Raw genomic sequence first — 8,237 nt, forward strand, 5'->3', positions numbered from 1 at the left:
CCTCCTCCTCCTCCTCCTCCTCCTCCTCCTCCTCTTCCTTCCTGTTCTTCTCCTTTTTTTTGTCTTTTCAAGGACTACACAGGGTTTCTCTGAGTAATCCTGGCTGTTCTGGAACTCACTCTGTAGGACCAGGGTAGCTGCGAACTCGAACGCATAGATGAATTTGCCTCTGTCTCCTGAGTGCTGGGATTAAAGGCGTGTGCCACTGAACCTGGTCCCACATTCTTTTTCTACTGCAAGGAGAATAAACATTGCAGTGAAAAGCAGTCGGCTTGTACGGAGTCTTCAATTTCTCTAGCTTTGGGAAAAGTTTAAAAAACAGCAGACAAAGAGGTAGGAAGATCGCAGACTGTCAGAGGCCATGGATGACACCAGGGAAGCAGCCTTCCAACAACAGGACTGACACACACAACATGACTCAGAGACTCTGGCAGCACGCACAGACCTGCACAGGTCTAGGACATACGGGCCCTTGCGCTGAGAGGGGAAGTGGATAGGTGTTTCCTTCCCTAGTCCAGAAGCAGTCTCCATTTGACAACCACAAAAGGAAAAAATTATTTCTCTTCAATGCAGTCTCACTGGTATACAAACCACACCAAGTGGAGGCCCCAAGCCCAGCACAGATGACCAACATAAGACAAACTTAATGGCATCTTTTGGAGATGTTTATTTCATAATGGCTTGGTTGATCTTTTTGTTTCTTTGGTTAGCTTTTTTGTTTTCTGGACCACCAGCCACAGGGACTTATATTAATTATGAAAAACTTGGCTTTTAGTTTAGGCTTATCCCCAACTAGTTCTTATAACTTAACTAGCTTGCTTCTATTAATCGTACATTCTGCCACGTGGCTTTTTCTTTCCTCAGTACAAGCACTTGCTCACCATCTTGCTGGTGTCCTCTCTGTCCCTCTCTCTCTGGAAATCCTGCCTATTCTCGTCTGTCATTCAGATTTTTATTAAACAATTAGAAAGCGCCTTGGCAAAGATACATCTTCACAGCGTATAAATATTCTGCAACAGAGATTTGCCCACCCTCTGCTTCCCTAGTGTTGGGATTAAAGGGCTTGTGCCACCACTACCCTGCTGGTTGGTTATTGTTCACTATACTTGTCTTTTGCTTATAGATTATGGTCTCTGCTTTTGTGTTTTTATGGGTGTTGTGTGTGTATCTGCATGTACATGTGTTTCTTGCACTTTTTCTTTTTGTCTGTTTTATTCTGGGTTGTTTGTTTGGCTCCTTGTTTTCTAACGAGAGAGAGGAAGGAGGCATGGAGTTGGACTGCTGGGGTTACATAGGGTAGTGGGAAGATCTGGAAGGAGATGAGGGGAAGAAAACCCATCATCAGAGTATTCTGTACAAAAAACTACTTTTAATGAAAAATAGACATGTAAAAACACTCTTATTTGGTATTTTTATTGAAGTTCATCTCTTCTCCATTAGAGAATTAACATCTATGTCATCTTTTCCCCCTTCCTTCCTTCCTTCCTTCCTCCCTCCCTCCCTCCCTCCCTCCCTCCCTCCCTCCCTCCCTTCCTCCTTCCTTCTTTCCTTCTTTTTTAAAATAGTCTTTCTTTTCCTTTTTTTTTTTTGGTTTTTGAGACAGGGGTGAAATAGTCTTTCTATGTAACTCTGGCTATCTTGAAACTAGCTCCGTAGACCAGGCTGACCTTGAACTCACAGAGATCTTCCTGCCTCTGTCTCCCTGTGCTGGGGTTAAAGGCGTGTGCCACAACATCTATCTCCTTTTTTTTTTTAAAGAGAGGGTTTCATGTAATAACCCTTGCTAGTATTGATGGTAACTGAGAATTTTTGAGGCCTCCACACCCTAATTGCTGTGATTCTAGGCATGGGGCCATGACATCTGACTTCCTAGCAGAGCTTGTGTGTGTGTGTGTGTGTGTGTGTGTGTGTTGGTACATGTGCAGGAGGACAGAGAGTGATGTTCTTGAGGAGCTCACTTTTGTGTGTTTGAGACATCAAACACTAATTCAGAAAACAACCCCCACAGGCTTGGCCATGGGCCAGCGTTGTAGATCACTTTCTCTCATATGTGTCTAGGTTTGTGTAAGGTTTATAAGAACCAACCAACATAGGATCCCACTTTAGAGAATAAATTACGTAATCACTGTATTCACGAGGAGGAGAAATTCTTGGTCAATTGATTGCATTTATTTCTCTCTTCCTAGAGCCAGTCCTTGCAGAAATCTCACAGTAGTCTCTAAGTCTCCTCTTCCCTCGACTTTCTGTCCAGACCCTGATCTGTAGGATCTTGATGCAGAGTCATGAGATTCTGTCACCAGAAGTTTTATACAGCTAATCTCCTTCACAGCATCTTCCTCGTAAAATACCATCTGGTCCAACTGCCCTCTCACCACAGGTCCTACCAAGGTATAGTGGAGCGCAAGCGTTTGGGGTAGTCCATGAGGCTATAGCCCAGCAGTATCTGTCCCTGGTGTAAATAGTTCATCTTACTATGAGCAGAGCCTGTCAGCACTGCTACCCGGATGACTTTTGTGCTTATCCAGAACCACCAGCAAGTAGTTACCTTCCAAAGGGTTCATGACCCATAAGCAGTCATCGTTGAGAATGTAGGCATATTGTGGGATGGTATTCCAAAATGAGAGCATGTCAGTGAAGACAGTAGCGGCAGGTTGTCTGGTTCTCCCAAGCCCTTGTCCTGCTCCTCAGGAAAGCACGTGTCTTCAGTCTCAGAGTAAACTGCCCACGTGGTAGAAGATGAGGAACTGAAGCGAATTGGAACATTTTGAGACAAGAGAAGACTGAATTCAGAGAGAAGCAAGTGAGTGGGAATGTCCTTGGGGGAAGAGGAGCAGGAAGGAGGTCAGGCGGGGGGAGGTCTCTGGTGTGGAAGACCTTCCCAGAGATCTTCATGCCTGAGAAGTCCAGGATCACCCAAGGCAGCTCTTTCCAGGCTGACACTGCCCAGTAGATGTTAGACACAAACCTGGGGGCACACCTCACATTATCTCCTAGCAACAGGAAGTAGTCAGAGAGGTTGCTGGCAAAATTCATGAGGAGGACAGAACTTGTTTTCTGCCTAGCATAAAGTTCTCCACAGGGTGTAGCTATGATTTCTGCTCTTTGCTAGGGAGCCACCAAGCAGGACCGTGGACCACCGCCAGCCTCCCGGATTCAACATGTGGCATGAAGAGACCTGAAATGTTGGCAACTATTTGGTTGAGCCATGTGGGGTCGGTGTCTGACAGGAGGACCAATACCAGCATATATTTCAGGTCCTGTTCTGAGGAAGCTTGGAAAAGAGACTTCAGGGTGTCCAAGAGGTAACTCCCATGGGTTCGCTGCACTGAGGAGATCCCCACGGTCAGCAGCCCTGAGAAACACAGGGATACCCTCAATACTTCAGCAACGTAGGTGGTTCCCAGGTCTTCCTTCCCAGCCCCTCACCTAAGCCAAGCTCACATTCTTCTCCCGGGAGTATAGGTCTGTGGGAGGTGAATACCTGCTCAATGGTATAAAGTCTCGCTTGCTTGTTCAATACTTTGAAAGGCTCATGGAGAAGCTTTCACAGAGTATAAGGCTTTCTTTGGTATGAAACTATTTAGCTATTGCCACGTAAGCAAATGATCTTAGCCTGGCCTGGACCTTCAGAGTTATCTCAACTACTATGGTTTTACCCAATCCTGGACTAGAGCATCCTCAGGCCCCTTAAAATCTGCACGGCTAGCCAGTCCAGTTCACTGGGGCTGTACCATTCAGTGGACCATAAGTTCACACTCCCTTCTTTTTGACTACCCACCTTCTTCCTCCACCCACGTCCCAAATCCCCCTGGTTCCTCTCCCATCCATAGTCCCTTTCCTGGAAGCCTGGCATGAATGAGTGTCACCGCAGGCTCCCTCACAGAGTTACCCTGGCCTTTAGGTCCTGCTGGGCATTCAAGGAGGGTTAGGGGGAGGCAAATGAACCTAACTGGAAAACCCGTCCTAGCTAGGTCCTTCACTCAGAGCACTTGCTTCCCACCAGCTGCCAGCTCGGTCCTTCAGACCCCACCCTCCTTTACTGGATGAAAGACTCTGCCTGGCCGTCTCCACGTCTAATGGCTCTTCCCACAGACTCACACTTTCCCCGGGGAGAGGTTCCAGCCAGAACGGGTAGCTGGCATGCTGGAGTACTTGGGAATTTTCCTGCATCTTGGTGAAGTATTTCAGATGCTCTTGACTTCAAAGCCGATCTGTTCCTGAGCGATCTGCTGTATTATTTTTTTCTTTTCATTCTGAATACAAGACGGTTATATTATCAGTCCCCAAGGGCGAGTCTTAGGAGGATTCCTCTTGACACAACGGGCACACGGCCTCTCCCAGGATCCATTACATGTGATCTGCTAGGGCTCAGCTTTTCTGCTATTCCTACCTGGTCATGAGCCTCCCCGCCTCCCCTGAACTTTTCAGCCACAGCCATGTGGCCTTGGAGTCATATAGAATGAGAACCCACCCACCAAGCCGCTGCCCATGTGTCATTGCGGGCAAACATGGTCTAACTTGGCTCAGGCCTCTGCTGGGGCCTGAAAGACAGAGCCTGGCTGTCTTTAACATCCACCCAACGCTGTCTCAGCCTGAAAGCCCTTTACTTGCTCATTCTCACCTCACACAGCTCTGCTGCCCAAAGCCTCGGCGGCCCTGTGTGTGCGCTGAGGTTTACACTGCTGGACGTCACTGCTGATTTCTCATAGGAGAAAGGGGAAAACTAGCATCTGCCCCTGGCGGGTCTGCTGGTCAGTACCTCCTCCTCCTCCACGTCTGCTGGTCAGTACCTCCTCCTCCTACGGTGGCTGTGCTTCACCTTATGTCTGGAATGCCCGATCCTCTTCCGGCCCTACCCCAGTCCTATCTGTCTTGAGTTCAGTTCCAAGGTAACCTCCTCTCTGGCACTGTCTGGATGCCTCAGATGCTCCCCTTTAGCGTGCCCATGATGAGCCTAGAGGCTTTAACCATCTCCTGTGAAGGGAGAAGCTTCTAGGCCTGGTGCTCACCAGTGATGCATTGGACTCCACATGAGCTGCCTTATTCTCCCGACTGAAGAACCCCAGGATGACTAAGGATGCCAGGACTCCGATGCATCTCCACAGGCAACCTCGCATGGTGCGGAGCGACTGTGGAAGGAAGGGGAGCAGAGTAGATCCCGAGGGCCTCCTATTCAGAGAGCAGGGATGCCCGCCTGGCATGCCATGTCCTGAGCCCACCCTTCCTGGACTGAGCTTTCCCAATGCCTGCTTATTGTCTAACCTTTGCTGTCCAAATTTTCTCTTGCCCCTGCTTTTAGCCATCTCAAGAAATCAACAAACAAAGGTTTCATTCTGTGGAGCTCCTGCCTTCTCTATGCTCCCGGTGGAACTGCAGAGGGCATGTTGCCAAGAAGAGGGAAAATGGAGGCTGTAGAGATGGTTCCAGAGCTAACGGCGCTTGCCATCAAGCCTGATGACTGAGTCTTATCCCTGACATCTACATGGTAGAAGGAGAGAACCGACTCCTGGAAATTGTCCTCTGACCTCCACATGGATGCTATCATGTGCATGTGCCTACATATGTGTACACACATACTTATGTAAATAATTGACTTTCTGACACTGTCCTGCCGTGTGAACTCTGTTCCCATATAACTTCGTTTACTCTCTTGGGAGGAATGCCCTGCGCAAGGTGTTTCCTCTCTCCTTAACAATGCAGCTTAGTGTGCTCTAGGCATTGTGTAAACAGCCCCATTTCACCACGAGACCGTCTGTATCCTCAACACATCTGCCGATAGTGATGAGAACCACTCAGTATGTTTATTGCTGTTTCTCTGTGAGATCGCTGGGATAAAAGTTTCACAGAATTCCGGTAAAGGCACTAGCCTCGAGTCCTCTGGTTCTGTTCAATCTCAAATTCAACTTCAATTCCTTGGCAATGGTCACTGGCAGGTTGTGACAGTAATACACTTTTTTAAAAAAAATGTGTATAGATATTCCATCTGTAAGTATGTCTGTGTGCCATATGTGTATTTGGTGCGTGCAGGGTTCAGAAGAGGGTGTTGAATCCCCTGGAACTGGAGTTACCTATGATTGCGAGTCACTGTGTGGGTGCTGGGAACCTGAGTCCTCTGGAAGAGCAGCCAGAGCTCATAACCACTGAGTCTAGCCCCCATAACAATTTTCTAAATGGATAGGGGTGGTGGTGGCGCACACCAATAATCCCAGAACTCGGGAGGTAGAGGCAGATGGATCTCTGAGTTCCAGCCCAGTCTGGTCTAACAGTGTGGGTTTCAGGACAGCCAGAGCTACACAGAGAAACCCTAATCTCGTAAGAAAACAAAAACAAAACAAACTTGAAATGAAGAGGAAATTTAGAGTGGTGTTAATTGTATTCCCACCCAAGTATCAAATTCAAACCAACTCCTTCCAGTAGGGACTAGGGATAAATACGTTAGATCTCATCTCTCAACTCCATACTTACTTTTGGACCTGATCCTTTCCAGGATTATGTTAAGCAAGACAGACAAGATTTGCGTGAAGTCAGTAGGACTTGGTGTATCTACTCCATGGTGGACTGCGGTTCTCCATACAAACCTGGAAGAAGCCAGAAATTTCCACCCAGGACCACATCCTCACCAAGTTTTGGGTGCAATATCCACTGAAGTCTTTCTGCCAGCAGGAAATGCTGCTCGAGGGTTAACTGATCAGGATTTTCTCTGAAACCGAAAAGAAAAATAAACTTAATGCTGAAGGATGTAGTCCCAGAGTGGCTTCCCTGAGGTTGCTGAAGCTAGTCACCCCTGCCAGGAAACCCCACCTGACAACCATTGTTCAGCCTGAATGGGTGCTGTGTGTCAATCTGGTCTTACAGAAGGTGCCTGCTCCTAGGTGAGGTAGGGACGTAGTTTTAAAACCAGCTTTTCAGTCTTGTGACTTGAAATTGGAATGTTACCTGCTAGTTTGAGTCAACAAGTGTAGATTCTGAGTTATTCCTTTCTTATCAGAGGGCCCCATGGGCCGGTCAGCATTGCCTGTGTTCTCACCTGCTGGCTGTGCTAGCTGGTGGAGTACCACACATTTGTTCTCAAATATCTAGCTCTCCTTTGGACTTAGAAGCATCCAGTGGCCCTCTGAAAGTTTCCTTTATATCTCTTTATCTGTTCTTTTTCACTGTTGGGACTGCATTTTCAATACTATTGCCCCCACCACCCCGTGGTGGTCTGAATGAGATTAGCCCTCATAGGTTCACGTTTGAATACTTGGTCCCCAGTTGGTGGAACTGCTTGGGAAGGAAAAAAGGTGTGGCCTTGATGGAGGAGGTGGGTCACTGGAGGTGGGCTTTGAGGTTTCAAAAGCCTGATGCCACCCTCCTTGTCTCTCTACTTCGTGGTTATGTCTCAAGACGTGAGAGCCGAGTCCCAGCTCCAGTCCCATGCCTGGATACCTACTGATATGCTCCCCACCATGATGGGCATGGACTCTAACCTCTGAAATGCTAAGCCCCAAATAAAGCCTTTCTTTTATAAGTTGCTTTGGTCATTGTGTCTTATGACAGCAATAGAAAAGTAACAGAGGTGTTTCCTCCCCTACATCCTTCCTTTTCCTCGTCTCCTCGTCTCCTTGTCCCCATTGTCTTTTCTATCTACAGGAAACTATGAAGGATCAGCTATGTCCTTATTGCTATAGTTGGTACCTGGGCTACAACTTGATTCCTATTTTAGGTTCCTTTTTCCATCACCTCAGCAGGTCTTGGTATCGTGTCTGGTGATGTGAAACAAGCCTACATCCCAAAGAGTCTGAATCTTTGTCAATGACCCCTTTGACCTGGGTTTGCTGCATGTATCTGCACATTCACAGAGTGTAAAAATACCCCACAACATTGAACTTCAATACTTTGATAGGTGGACCTCGGTGGTGGTAGCACATACCTTTAATCCCAGCACTTGGGAGGCAGAGACAGGTAGAGTTCTGTGAGTTTGAAGCCAGCCTGGTCTACAGATTGAGTTCTAGGACAATCAAAACTATACAAAGAAACCTTGCCTTAAAAAACAAAACAAAATAAAAAACCCCAAAATATGTGAGTGGAAACATCAGGTAGGAAGGTTACAGCAAAGCGTGGCCGTCTCAGCCCTAGTCTCAGATGTTATCTGACAGTATTCTAGCCTTTTGATTGGTAGAAGCCAGGGGTCTCTCTGTATATGCCTAGGGATTACCTAAATCACAAAGATGTTCCGGCGCATTCAGAGGTAGCTA

At 47.3% G+C, this 8,237-nt stretch overlaps 1 pseudogene; it reads right to left on the reverse strand.

Annotated features, from left to right (window-relative positions):
* Nucleotides 1-2,154: 2,154 nt before the first annotated feature.
* LOC119827153 lies at nucleotides 2,155-5,132 on the reverse strand (annotated as a pseudogene).
* Between the last annotated feature and the right edge of the window lie 3,105 nt (nucleotides 5,133-8,237).

Source organism: Arvicola amphibius, chromosome 12 (assembly GCF_903992535.2).
Source record: "Arvicola amphibius chromosome 12, mArvAmp1.2, whole genome shotgun sequence".
Lineage (NCBI taxonomy): Eukaryota > Metazoa > Chordata > Mammalia > Rodentia > Cricetidae > Arvicola > Arvicola amphibius.